At 45.1% G+C, this 14401-nt stretch overlaps 1 long non-coding RNA gene across 2 annotated transcripts; it reads right to left on the reverse strand.

Annotated features, from left to right (window-relative positions):
• Positions 1 to 4348: 4348 nt before the first annotated feature.
• LOC310841611 lies at positions 4349 to 14190 on the reverse strand. Of its 2 annotated transcripts, none has more exons than XR_014562603.1 (3): positions 14061 to 14190; positions 5501 to 5588; positions 4349 to 4625 (listed from the first exon to the last, which is right to left on the reverse strand). It is a non-coding gene; the product is annotated as an uncharacterized lncRNA (long non-coding RNA). The 2 variants fall into 2 exon arrangements; XR_014562604.1 differs by having other exon boundaries at positions 4349 to 4692.
• Positions 14191 to 14401: the final 211 nt, after the last annotated feature.

Raw genomic sequence — 14401 nt, forward strand, 5'->3', positions numbered from 1 at the left:
TGGAATTTGGACATGATCACTGGTGCTTTCAGACATAGGGAATACTGCATTAGTTTTCCGGAGATGTAATGCTAGAACTTCTATCCCATTTTCTAATGGTCCTTTTACACTGCCGTACCTGTTGTGGAACTGTGGATTTTTTTATTGATACACTGGTATGTTACACTAAATGTCATTCACACCAGTGGGCATGTGTGACACAACAGTGAACATCATTCAACAATGTTGCTACTCCCCCACCTTTTCCACACATGGGTGCCTCTGTTCTCCCATGATTCTCCCATGATTCTCCCATGAAAACAGCAGGGAGAACTGTATTTCACAAAGTTCCCCTATCTAACGTCGCCAGCTATTTACTAGCTCTGCTCCTGTGTCTTTTCACAACTGCAGGATGCTCTGAAATTACACAGGCAAAACATTTTTTTGATAAAGGGAAATGAAAAATTTCCCCTTAACTTCTGTGTAACAGGTTAAAGGCACAAGAGCAAGGACAGTAAAAAGGAAGGAAGGAAGGAAGGAAGGAAGGAAGGAAGGAAGGAAGGAAGGAAGGAAAAGGGCTGCACCCTCAGCATGTGCCCAGAAAGCCCATTTTCTTCTTTGGCAAATGGGTAGAATCAAGGATAGCTAAAAACTGCACAAACAGCATAGGCTTGCACATTGACGTTGGTCAGTCTGGTATATACAAGTGTATGACCTCACTTTTAGAATTATAGGTCTGGAAGGGATATGTATTATTTATTGATTTATTTGTTGCCGAATACAGAAATCTCTAGGTGACTTGCATACACAATTGAAAAACAATCATCAGGTTTAGTAAAAGAGGGAAGGGGGAGAACCTTCTCTCTCTCTTTCATCTGGTACCCTCTTAGCATTGGGAACCTGAATGTATTAACCTAAATCCATGCCAAAAACATTGTCCCGTTACCACTTCATAAGACGAGCCCTACCTGGTCAGACTAAAGGCCTCTCCGCACCATGGTCCAACAGCTGGTATTGACATGCTGCCTTTGATACTGAAGTTAAATATATAGCTATCATGATGGTAGCTTTATCTTCCATGAATTTGTCTAATCTCCTTTCAAAGGACTGGCTATCACTTAATCTTGTGGCAATGAATTTCATAGTTTAACTATCTTTAACTATCTTCCACCAATGCTGAAGACTTTCAAAATGCTAAATGGCCACAAACGTTTCCCAGCAAGCCTTTGCTAGCAGCAGAAGAAATTTCAGCAGCTGTCCAATCTTTTGTAAGGAACTCCCCTTCTGCCTTTTGATGTTCTGCTGAAGCTGTCAGTTCAACACCTTATCTTTAATCAGCAATTAGGGGAGATTAAAGGAGCTGGTTGAAAATGACAACAGAAAACAAGCAAATAAACAAACAAAAAAAGGTGGTTGATGGATGAGGAAAACAAAGACTCAAAAGATGAAGGTCATCACAGCAAGGCGGAGCAAGAGTAATCAATGATTTCTGGCTCTAGAGTGATGCAAGTCAAACTCCATCAGGCAGACTGATGGCCATCACTCAGGCACCACCTTCTCATGCCAGGCAATGTCACCCTGTATCTAATTCCATCTTGGGGCTGGGTGGAACAAGCTGACAACAGAGACAGCAGCCACTGAAGCAGGAGAGACAACTACAAATGGGGGCTCCTTCAAGAGTTATTTTCCCACACTAACCAGAATACCTGTGCTGGGAAAGGCATATTTGCCCTTATTTCTGACTAGCGGTGTCAATGTAGGTTTTGCTCACTATGAGACATTCAGGGGCAACATTATAGGGCTCAGTTGGGCACACACACAAAAGCCATGGATGACAAGTGTTCCACTGCATGGCTTAAAGGTCTATCCTCTGGTAGAGGTCAATGGGAGCAAAGCAGTGCAATTTCAGAGGGCATGTTGTAGTTACCATGATTGTACTTTTAGTACCCAGATGTGCTGCTAAAAACAACCACAATTTGATTGAAAATACTAGGAACTGGAAGCCACCACAGACCACCCACCCTAAATGGCACCTTTGATCACATATAAACTACAGTGGTACCTCAGGTTAAGTACTTAATTCGTTCTGGAGGTCCATACTTAACCTGAAACTGTTCTTAACCTGAAGCACCACTTTAGCTAATGGGACCTCCCGCTGCCGCCATGCCGCCAGAGCACGATTTCTGTTCTCATCCTGAAGCAAAGTTCTTAACCTGAAGCACTATTTCTGGGCTGGCGGAGACTGTAACCTGAAGCATATGTGTAAGGGAACTGCCATCGGAGCCAGAGGGAGAGGGAGGGCTCCAGAGGGATTCCGGAGAGCGTCCCGGGAGGGAGAGAAGCAGCCCATCTTCTGGGGAAGGAAATCAGCGTAGCACCAGTGGAGAAGGGGGGCAGATGGGGGAATCGGCAAGGTGGCTCCATGACTCCTCGCCGGAGACCAGCGGGGAGAGCACGGGTCCTCTGCTGCCCACACCCTCCCTGTGCAGAAGGCTTCCACGCAGGGAGAGTAGGCGGAGACTAGGCGTCAAAGAGCTTCTTTGCTGGAAGAAGTTCAAGAAACGCTCACTGACGGATTCTGCTAGTGATTGAGACAGCTACGGGTGAGTGGCTATCCGGACAGAAAGAGTTCACCCAGGTAACCCAGCCAGGTGTGGCACCGATTTACGCACGAGCAACCCCTAGAACCATTACAGTATGTAACCTGAAGCGTATGTAACCTAAGGTACCACTGTATTCAGATGCTAGAGTTTATATCCTTGTGGGGTTTTTCCCAGAATTTACCCATCTATCAGGTGGCCTGAGAGACACCTCTGCCTCATCTCAAGCCCCTCCAGTGTGGCTGATGGAGTGTTTGAATTGCTCTGCCCAGTTTGCATCTTACTGACTCAGAGCCAGGCATTCCCTCATCAGTCCTGGGGAAATACCCAAGAAGCTCACCAAAAAGGGTAGGTTTCATGATAACACCACCCACAGGCCCATCACTGGTTCCCAAGGGCACCTAATTTGTTCTTGTCCATGATTATTTTTCCTCAAGAACTTCCTTCCCAATGCTCATTGGTGTTCACATCCACATCAGAGTAAGTAACATGGGAAGCATCTCAGAAATGGTCTTCATGAATGCAACTATTTTTGACCTTTATGCTCTCATCGATATACAGTAAATGCCCATTGGCTATTAATTCCAATGAGAGGTTTCTAACTGAGCCCACACCGCAGGAGTTCTTTTGCAGTATCCACAGGGGCGTACCAGCAAAAGTTTCCATGACAAGAGGAAACCACATACCATCAGTAATAAGGGAAGTGGACTAGAGATGAGCAATTTCGCTGCTAATTATCAGCACTTCTGGCTTTATTAAAGTGTTAGTAATGTATCTCTCTCTCATTTAGCCATTAGTGCTAATATTTATGAAGAGAGAAGACATCTGTGTGGTTTACACATCCAGCATAAAACTGCTGGCGATTACAAGGGACTAAAATTAGGAGATTTGGCTGCTCGTCTCTGTCTCAGTTCGCCGCTGCCTTTAAAGATGTTGAAACACCCCCTGAACAAACTAGCAATAGCTCCACTGGGTTTCAGAAAAAGGCATTTGACAGCCCTCTGTGGAGATGCTACAGAAGCTGGGACTTTATCCAAGCAAAACATCTTACCTTTCACTTATCTACCCCCACCCCACATCCTGCAGTCACATGTACAAATTTTACTGAAAATTTACTCGTCCTTCATCACACACTACTTACTTGGGTTTGCTTGTTGTGGAAAGGCTTCCCCCTTTCATTCACCTGGAATTTTAAATACAACCACACTGCAGTACAGAGAAAACAGAGTTTTAATATGCCATATGTCACTGTTTGCTCGGGAAAAGACCTTCCATGTTTTCTTCTGCTATTTTCACTGTAAATTCAGGGGCACATATGAAAGCCTACTGTGAGTCATATTTTGAGAATCTCTATTTTTTTGTCAAGGTTTCTGTATCATGTTAAAAACAAAGAGCATAGAGGCAATTAAACATTTCAGTCGCTGGGAATGAAGGCAAAGCAATTATTAGAATTATTATTATTTTGGCTGGTTTTAGGAATCTGAAATGCAAATCCATTCCATTTATATTTTTTGCCTATCAAAAGTTCCTCAAAATAAATAGATAAATAATAAAAAAAAACATGCTGCCTGGGTTTGCCTTGCTGTTGAATCTATTAACCCAGTTGGTGGAATAATTGCAAGGTACTTTGGCTTAATTACAGCACAGCAATGCGGTGCAGTTAAATATCCATATAATTTTATATTACTGCCCTCAAGGCCTCTTCATGGAATCAAACTTACTTTTTGTTTTTAAAAAAAGAAAAAATCAATTTGAAGCTGCTCAGGAAGTGGTGGGAAATGACTTTACTCTAGTTACTTCCATATTGTCCATCAGCTTTATTCTCATTTCTGAAGATTAATGTAAATTGCTTAAGAAAAAAATCTTCCTAGTTAATTACGCTTTAGGGAACTTTGTTCTTTTCTCCAAATTCTATTTCAGGCCCTCGTCTTATCCTTTCATAAGCCACGGTTGTTCATTAAGAAATTGCAGGCGGCGTTATCTTCCAGCAAACCTTTCTCCTCCTCTTATGGCTCCCTAGGCATCAACTTTTTGCATTGCACAGCTCTGTAGGAAGCAGCCAGGCCCAATATGTTCTCTTTTAAAAAATGAAAATGAGGACTTGGCTATACAACTGCAAATAAAACATTTTAAATACAAATGTGACACTAGATGGTGACAATGAGCTATGCAAATTTCAATGTCTTTTTCAAAACATTTTTTTTAAAATCATTTTCACAGCGTTTTTTATATGCATGTCGATTCCACCGAACTTGCCTGAACCATTACCACCTCCCTTGCAGTTGTGGAAAATATAAATATGATTAATATGACACCCATCACCCAAGTACTTATCACCATGATTGTTTAAGCAACATTTAGGCTGTGGTTCTCCAGCCCTGCTATCCTAAACCCACTTACTAGAAAGAAAATCCCATTGAATTCATGGCTTCTCCACCCTTCCGCTTGTCCCGTGTGTAGAAAGCACAGATCTGAGATGTTTTCCGCTTGTTCTGTGCTTTCTGGACATGGGTGTGAATGGTTTTGCAACCCGCTCTGCCGTTCTTGCCGTGCCACTTTCTAAGCACTAGCGACAAGAGTAATGTTTAACATGAAGTGAAATCATAGCATTGAAAATGGTTGGACTGGTCCCATTTTATCTAAAGTGAAAGGCAGCCTAATTCCTTTGGACCTCTCCAAAGGGGCCAATGGCTCAGAGTTAGAGGACCTGCTTTGAATGTAGTTGTTCCCTGGCATCCCCTGTTAAAAGGACCAGGTGGAAGGTAATGTGAAAGACCTCTCTGCCTGAGAAGCTGGAGAACCACTACCTGGCAGAATAGGTTAGATGTGCAAAGGCACTGAGGTATAAGGCAGCTAGCTAACTTCAAGTGCAACAGGCCATAAGATGCTGCATAAGGATTCAGTGCCAATGGATTTCTTACCTCCTCAAGCTAGACTGCTCCTGGCCATGTAGAAGCTCCCTCTGCTGTCTCCATGTGGCACTGATGAATGTTTGTAAGGCATCTTTGGCTGTGATGTGATTACAAAAAGCCCTTATGCAATTATTTAAGCAAAGGCAATCCCATCTGGGACCCCTAAGAAAGAGGTCAATCATCAAAACCCAATCTGGTGCAAAACTGATTGGTTCTTCAAACGAGAATGAAGAATGCAAATGGCATTGTAGCCCTGAGGTTGATCCAGCCCTGCAGTTTTCCCAGGTGGAGGGAAGCTACATCCTTAGTACAGCAGAAAGTAGCTAGTGCTAGTGAACTGTATCCTAGTGTCTGGAGCCCTGTCAGATGAATCTGCTTTTCAGCTGTAAATCACTTTGAGATCCCTCATTGGAAGTGAGGCATACATGAAATGAATTCTTATCACCACCACCACCAGGATCATTGAGGCTGAATGGACAAGGAGGCAGGTTTAGTCGTTGTTTGAAGACTATCCCTGCCTCCGGGTCTGGCCTTGACCGGATGGATACTGGAATCAACAGGGGAAACCCACATGACCTGAAGGTGTTGCTGTGTAATGCCAGGTCAATGATGAATAAAACCACTGCCATCCATGACCTGATTGTGGATGGAGGATTTGACCTGGCATGTGTGACAGAGACCTGGTTGGAGGAAGCAGATGGGCCTGTCCTTGCTGCCGCTTGCCCACCGGGTTTCTCTTATGCACAGCAACCCAGGTCATGTGGGCGGGAAGGGGGGGTTGTGGTGATTTTTAGGAAGTCATTAGTTTGCATCAGGCGTCCTACTGGGAAGACCCAGTTTTCTGAGTGCATGTTCTGGAAGTTGGGCAATAGGGGCAGTACAGGATTCCTTTTGGTGTACCGACCTCCCCGCTGCACCAAGGATTCCCTGTCCGAGCTGCTTCAGGTCGTGGCGGATGTTCTCCTGGAGACACCTAGCTTGGTTGTCCTAGGGGATTTTAACATCCATGCTGACACGACCTTACAAGGGGCCGCTCGGGACTTCGTGGAAAGCATGGCCTCCATGGGGCTGTCCCTGAATAAGTTGGGCCCAACTCATAGTCATGGACATGCCTTAGACCTGGTATTCACCTCTAGTGACGTGGGTGATCTGACACTAAGTAAAAGTGAAACCAAAGAAGTGCCATGGTCAGATCACTTCCTGGTGCAACTGGACTTCTCCGCGACCCTTCCCCTCTGCAGGGAGGTGGGACCAATTCGGATGGTCCGCCCCCGCCACTTAATGGATCCAAATGGTTTCCAGAGAATGGTAGGGGATGCTTTATCCCATGTTGATGGCCTTTCATCTGATTCCCTGGTGGCCCGCTGGAATGCGGAGTTAACCAGGGCTATTGACTGCCTGGCTCCGAAGCGCCCTCTCCGATTGCATGGAGCCCGGACAGCCCCGTGGTTTTCTTCGGAGCTGAGGGCGATGAAACAATCGCTGAGACGGCTAGAGCGTCGGTGGCAGAAAACTCACTCCGAATCTGAGCGGACACAGGTTAGAGCTCAACGTCGAGCCTACCAAGTGGCGATAGCGACGGCGAAGACTTTCTTCACCGCCTCTATTGCATCTGCAGAAAATAGTAGCAGGAGACTCTTTCAGGTGGTCCGCAATTTAACGGAACCACCTTTACCACCGGGGCCTTGTAAATACCCCAAGATCTCCTGCAACGATTTTGCAAAGTTTTTTGCAGATAAAATCGCTCATATTCGGAAGGAGCTAGACACCACCGTGGGAGCAGGGCTGGGGCAGGAGAGTGCTAGATCCCTGTCTGGTCAAGTTGCATGGAATCAATTTCAATCCATTACCCCCGAGGATGTGGACAGGCTGCTTGGACGCGTGAAACCAACTACCAGTCTCCTTGATCCTTGCCCATCCTGGCTAATAAAAGCAAGCCGGGAAGGGCTGGGCGATGGGCTCTGCGGGGTGGTGAATGCTTCCCTCTGTGAGGGAACATTCCCAGATCCGCTGAAAGAGGCGGTCGTTAAACCGCTTCTTAAAAAAACATCTTTAGACCCGGCCAGTATGGCCAACTATCGCCCAGTCTCAAATCTTCCATTCTTGGGCAAGGTGATTGAACGTGTGGTTGCTGAACAACTCCAGGCACGCCTGGAGGATGCGGACCATTTGGATCCCTTCCAATCGGGGTTCAGGCCTCATCATGGGACTGAAACTGCCTCGGTCGCACTGGTTGATGATCTCCGGCGAGCTAGGGACAAAGGTGAGAGTTGTTTCCTAGTTCTGCTGGATCTCTCAGCGGCCTTTGATACAATCGACCATAACATCCTTCTGGACTGTCTAGAGGGGTTGGGAGCTGGGGGCACTGTTATACAGTGGTTTCGCTCCTTCCTCCTGGGCCGTGTTCAGAAAGTGGTGGGGGGGGATGAGTGTTCAGACCCTTGGGCCCTCACTTGTGGGGTACCTCAGGGTTCCGTCCTCTCCCCCATGCTTTTTAACATCTATATGAAGCCGCTGGGAGAAATCATCAGGGGGTTTGGACTGGGTGTCCATCAATATGCAGATGATACCCAGCTCTACCTCTCTTTCAAATCAGAACCAGTGAAGGCGGTGAAGGTCCTGTGTGAGTGCCTGGAGGCGGTTGGAGGATGGATGGCGGCTAATGGATTGAGGCTGAATCCTGACAAGACAGAAGTACTGTTTTGGGGGGACAGGGGGGCTGGTGTGGAGGACTCCCTGGTCCTGAATAGGGTAACTGTGCCCCTGAAGGACCAGGTGCATAGCCTGGGAGTCATTTTGGACTCACAGCTGTCCATGGAGGCGCAGGTCAATTCTGTATCCAGGGCAGCTGTCTACCAACTCCACCTGGTACGCAGGCTGAGACCCTACCTGCCCGCGGACTGTCTCGCCAGAGTGGTGCAGGCTCTAGTTATCTCCCGCTTGGACTACTGCAATGCACTCTACGTGGGGCTACCTTTGAAGGTGACTCGGAAACTACAGCTAATCCAGAATGCGGCAGCTAGACTGGTGACTGGGGGCGGCCGCTGAGACCACATAACACCAGTCTTGAAAGACCTACATTGGCTCCCAGTACGTTTCCGAGCACAATTCAAAGTGTTGGTGTTGACCTTTAAAGCCCTAAACGGCCTCGGCCCAATATACCTGAAGGAGCGTCTCCACCCCCATCGTTCTGCCCGGACGCTGAGGTCCAGCGTCGAGGGCCTTCTGGCGGTTCCCTCATTGTGAGAAGCAAAGCTACAGGGAACCAGGCAGAGGGCCTTTTCGGTAGTGGCGCCCGCCCTGTGGAACGCCCTCCCATCAGATGTCAAAACGATAAACAACTACCTGACATTCAGAAGACATCTTAAGGCAGCCCTGTTCAGGGAAGTTTTTAATGTATGATATTTTAGTGTTTTCTGGTTTCTATGGAAAGCCAGATGGGCGGGGTACAAATAATAAATTATTATTATTATTATTATTATTATTATTATTATTATTATTATTATTATTGTTATTATTATTGTTATTATTATTATTATTATAAATGAGCTGGATCTCCCACATAGAAACTTGGCACATTATCTTTCCATGCACAAAACCCAATAAAAGAGATCACATATCACCAACATTATGTCATTTAAATTATCAAGGGCTGTCCTGGATTTGTCAGCCTCTAAAACTAAAAACCAGGTGTGCCTGAGAATCTGGATGAGGCTAATGGACTCGACTTTCCAGTTTTGCACAGGGTCTGTGATGGACCTGTAAAATGGGTAATAAACAGCCTTTCCTGTAAATGCATCTTACAGTTATAAACCAGGCACCTACTTCCAGGCACTTGACATGTACTGCAAAGATATTCTATACGCAGGAAGGCACACACTGCAGCTATTCAGCAATAGAGCTTCATCCTTTTCTGTTCTGCAGCCCTTCCTGGAGCAATTTGACAAGTTCAAAGAGTGTGAAGGAGCTCTGCATCCTGGGCTGGAGCCTAACAAATGATCGGGTTTGAACTCTCAAACAGTAAGTAGCATTGAAGGATTACTTTCCCATTGATGCAGATCCCAAGTGGACATTTTGCAGTGGCTTGAAAGGGAATAAATAATGAGGGGTGACTGATCATAAAGTGCAAGGCACTTTATTTCCGGTGGCTCCTTCCTATTAATTTGCTGCCGCACACCTGTGCGAGGAAGCAACCTTGGAGCAGATGGCTGATCAGCCTAGTGAAGGGTGAGTGTCAGAGAAACAACACACACTCAATCTCTAGGGGAACAGTGCTCTGAAAAACGCCCAGTCTTCAGGGTTGGAAGATCCTCTGAGCAGAAGTGCAGCCAGGTCATTTTAGACCAGCCTTCGTGAAGTTGGTACCCTTCAACTGTTTCAAGAGAAACTACCCAACACTATGACATGACAACATTCCACTTCAGGAACTGGAGGGCCTTTTTTCACTGGAGGTATTTAAGAAGAGGGTTGATGGCCATCCATCAGGGTTGCTGTTGGAGCAAGATTCGTACGTTGAACACTTGTGTTCAACTAAGTGATTTCCAAAGTCCCTTCCAATTCTACAATCCCCTGGTTCTATAAATATGTGCCATAAAAAGATATGAAAAGCAATTCCTTTCTCGATAATTCTGGTCCATCCTGATAAATGCTGAAAATTAATTGTCACTTAGAGGGGGAGAGGTAAAACTGGATCATTCGTAGAAGGCACGTTTCCTGAGTTGAGTAGTGGATTATTGGGGAGGGTGGTGTGTCACAAGCTTTCCCAAACCTATTATCTGAGATTCTTTACCCAAACACAAGGGACATGGGTGGCGCTGTGGTCTAAACCACTGAGCCTCTTGGGCTGCTGATCAGAAGGTCGCGGTTCGAATCCCCGTGACACGGTGAGCTCCCCTTGCTCTGTCCCAGCTTCTGCCAACCTAGCAATTCGAAAGCACACCAGTGCAAGTAGATAAATAGTACCGCTGTGCCGGGAAGGTAAATGGCGTTTCTGTGCACTCTGGTTTCTGTCACTCTGGTTTCTGTCTGGTGTTCCATTGTGCCAAAAGCAGTTTCATGCTGGCCACATGACCCGGAAAGCTGTCTGTGGATAAATGCCAGCTCCCTCAGCCTGAAAGCAAGATGAACGCTGCAACCCCATAGTCGCCTTTGACTAGATTTAACCATCCAGGGGTCCTTTACCTTTACCTTTACCTGAACACACTGGATATCTAATCTGGGGTCTTGTATATGTAACAGATTTGCTCTGCCACTGACCTACAGCCATGCCAGTATGAAAATAATATTTGCTATGACCAACCCCATAGCCAGCTGAGCGTTGTACTGCCTTCAGAAGATAAGCTCCAGCAGAGTTGTCCGGGGGGGGAATTTCCAATACTGTACTTCGCAATTCAGAGGTTCTAAAATAGTGTTCCTGATTCCAGAACTGGGTGTGCCCAAAGGCTCCAGGTTGGAATAAGAGAAATGCCAGTAGCTTTTAATTTTCAGTGTAACTCCTGTGTAATGGTTTTAAAGATCTGTCAGTCTCGTCATAGGATTTGACCATTAAGAACTGCTTCCATTCCCAGGTCTTCATTCAGATGTTAATAGATTTCTCCATAACCCAGTGTATTCAATAGCTCTTAGTGATCAAAACTTGACTTGTTATTTTGAATTAACATTTGGGACTACTGTATTATTGGGAGGAGAGGGGTTATGTGTTGCCAGTTGTCTTCAGTGTAAGGAGTTTGGTAGCTTAGCATGTATTTCCAGAGGCCATCATTGGTTCAACAAAAAGGATTACATATGCAGTACAGAGTCACAGTACATATGCAGTACAGAGTCACAGCATGAAGCAAAACAATGGTTTAGGATTGCTGCCAACTTTACATCAAAGCCCATGGTTCTGTCAATGCAGGAAATTGTGCAAAAACGACAGGCATCCATATACAAATTCACTTTATTTTAGCTGAATCTGTTGAAACGTTCATCAAAGAACTGCTTTAGTGCTTTTAGCACCACTGCTGCAAACATTTTGTATTCTGGATGTTTTAACTCTTCCTTGCCAAACCCATCTCCCATAAACTTTCCAAAATCCATGGTGCCACTTTTATGTACTAAGAAGTTATATATTATTTATGCAGCCTTGAGAGCTCTTAAAAACAAACAAACACAACCCTCACAAAATTCAGTACATTTTTAAATTAAATAAACCTGTGTCAGAGAAACTATACATGGATATTGTGGTTTTGTTAAGCTGGCAACATTCCTGTATCATACGATTTCCATTCTGAAGATATTCTATATGAATATTCAGAGAAGTATGTGATCCAATCAACAGCTGCATTCCAATCCACATATAAGTTCAGAACCAACTTATTAGGTTGGTATGATTTAAAATGTGGACTGAATTTTTTTCCACCATCCCTACTTCAACCTAACATTTAATTTTGCAATGGTTGATACTGAAGTTTAGGTATGCAAAATATTTAATCCAAAAAATATACATTTTAAATCAACTAGGCTTGTCAAAAACTTGGCTATTGCTTCACTCTCAGAAGAGTAGTCATGAAAGAACAAAGGAAGAACAGTTTTAGGAGAGAGAAATTTCTCACAAGGCAGAGGTCAAGAAGAAGGTCAGAGGGCCTCAGAATGGAAGCTTACAGAAATTCTTGAACTTTCAAGTTGCTGTTTTAGCATTACCTCGTGGCTATTCCAACACTGTGAAAATCATGCAAAAGCCTTTATTACTATGTCAGGATAAGAATTTGGCTACTGAAGCTGTCATGACTAAGGGAAAGAGTGACATTGTTCTGGGCAAATCCAACACAGGCAAGAAATAAGTTTGCTCCTTGCAGAAAGAAAAGAAGTTTAAAAAAGAAGTTGTGACTGAGGGCAAGAGAAGAGCAATAAAGCAGTAAAAGGTATAAAGAGCAAAATGGCCCCTCAGGTATAATGTCTGTCACCTCATAAAAAGCCAGTGTAGTAAGAGAGTCAGTGTAGCGCATAGGCACCAACTCCTAGGGCCAGAGGTGCTGGGCTCCATACTTTGTCTTCTCCTGAGGATGTGTGCATGGCGCATGTCACGCATGTGGTGTCACGTGACACTGATCCCCCTCCATATTGTGTGCACGATTGCACTTTTGTTGTGGTGTAGTGGTTAAAGTGTTGGTCTAGGGCTTGGGGGCCCAGGGTTCAAATCCCCACTCAGTCACAAAACTTCCTGGGTACCCTTGGGCTAGTTGCTGGATTTCCACCTACTCAGTTGTGAGAAAGAAAAGGGGAGGAGAAGCTCCATGCACTCCACCTTGAGCTCCTTGAAGGAAAGGTAGGATATAAATGTACAGACCTTCTTCAAAGGGAAACACCTGTAAATTCAGTCAGATATGATGCCTCAGGGACAGCATGCTAAATTAAGATAGGTATGACCGCTGGAAATTTTCCAGTGGACCCACTGGGTCTCCTCAGTTGCCTAATGAAGCCACACCTGGGAAATGTGGGTTTCTGTAGTTCTTTCTTCACCAGCATCAGCTACTGCCCATCAATGTTATTGCCAGGCTAAGACTTCTGCCTGGGCCACTCTCAAGTGACCTGTACACTTTCCTTTCTACTCAGATTTATTTGGCTCTAATCCCATATCTTACAGCCAACTGTGATCCTTCAGGATTGGGAAAAATGCCAAATAAAAATAAAGGCATCAAGTAAATGGACGATCAAAAGAAGAAGCCAGCTTAGCATGGAATGCAACCCAGAGACAGCTGAGCATGTTTCACTTCCATTGAAATAGAATGGAACAAAAATATACTCTTGCGCCAAGACTGTGCCTAACTTTTGCTGGATTTTACCTACTGGCAAAAGCATGCTTGGACGCATAGTGGGGAAATAGCAAGGCTGATCTCAACATTCTCAGATAAATATTTTGGTTAAATTCTTAGATATTGGGAGCCAAAATGGGATGGGGAAGGGGGGGGGGGAATCAGGTAGAGAAAGTTCCAGTGCTTGGGCAGGGTACTTTTGCAGGCTGGAGATGTTGTTGTTGTTGTTAACATTACCATCATCAAAGAATGGCAGGAGCAGTCAAAGGCTCTCCTCACCCTTAAATATTTTTTCCTCCTTTCCCTCTCATTTTGTACTGTTTTTGGGACCGAGTTCCAGGGGCGGAGAGGATCCTCCTCCGTGATTGCTGGATGCTGAGTTCGATACATTGTATTCAGCTTGTAGAAGATGGCGAGAATACGACAGGAGACAAATATATGCAGGAGCGGTTAGCTTAATATGCATACGCCTTGAAAGGTCTGAGAGGCGTTATCAGCGCCACTTCTCAATGAATTTAAAAGAAGGTGACAAACTCGCTATTCAGGGTACATACAATGTTCCACCGGTGATAGATTCCAATCAGGGAGCATCCAGGAAATATTACATGAATGTCACAAGCTGCTGCCAACGCACATTCATTTGTTATAAACTGAATGAGAGGCAGTTTATATTTCAGCAGAGATATAAAAGAGCGAAAAGGAAATATAAATCAAGAGCATTTCTGCTTTGGTAACAGAAAAGTAGATGCTCTTGGGGACAAATGGTTGGAGCTTACCTTTTAGCTCCCTGTGCTTGACAACTCACTGTTCCGATTGCTCTTGAGGCTGCAGCATGTGTTTTCAAACCATCTCGCACAGTAACTGCTGATTTAGGGATCTGGATGCCACACGCCAGAGCTGAAATTACTGAAATGTGTAATTCATGTAGTCAAAGTCTATACTCATCCTGGCTGGGGCATTAATAACAAAGAACTGGGGGGGGGGGAGACTGTGCTACACTCCAGGGTCTTGCATGTGATCCTGCCCCCCAAATAACCCTGGAAACCACCTGCCAGTCAGCATAGACTATCCAGAGCTAGGTGGACCAGTGGTCTGGCTAGGGCTGCATAAGCACGAC

The sequence above is a fragment of the Podarcis gaigeae genome (assembly GCF_964106915.1).
Source record: "Podarcis gaigeae genome assembly, chromosome: 3".
Classification (NCBI taxonomy): domain Eukaryota; kingdom Metazoa; phylum Chordata; class Lepidosauria; order Squamata; family Lacertidae; genus Podarcis; species Podarcis gaigeae.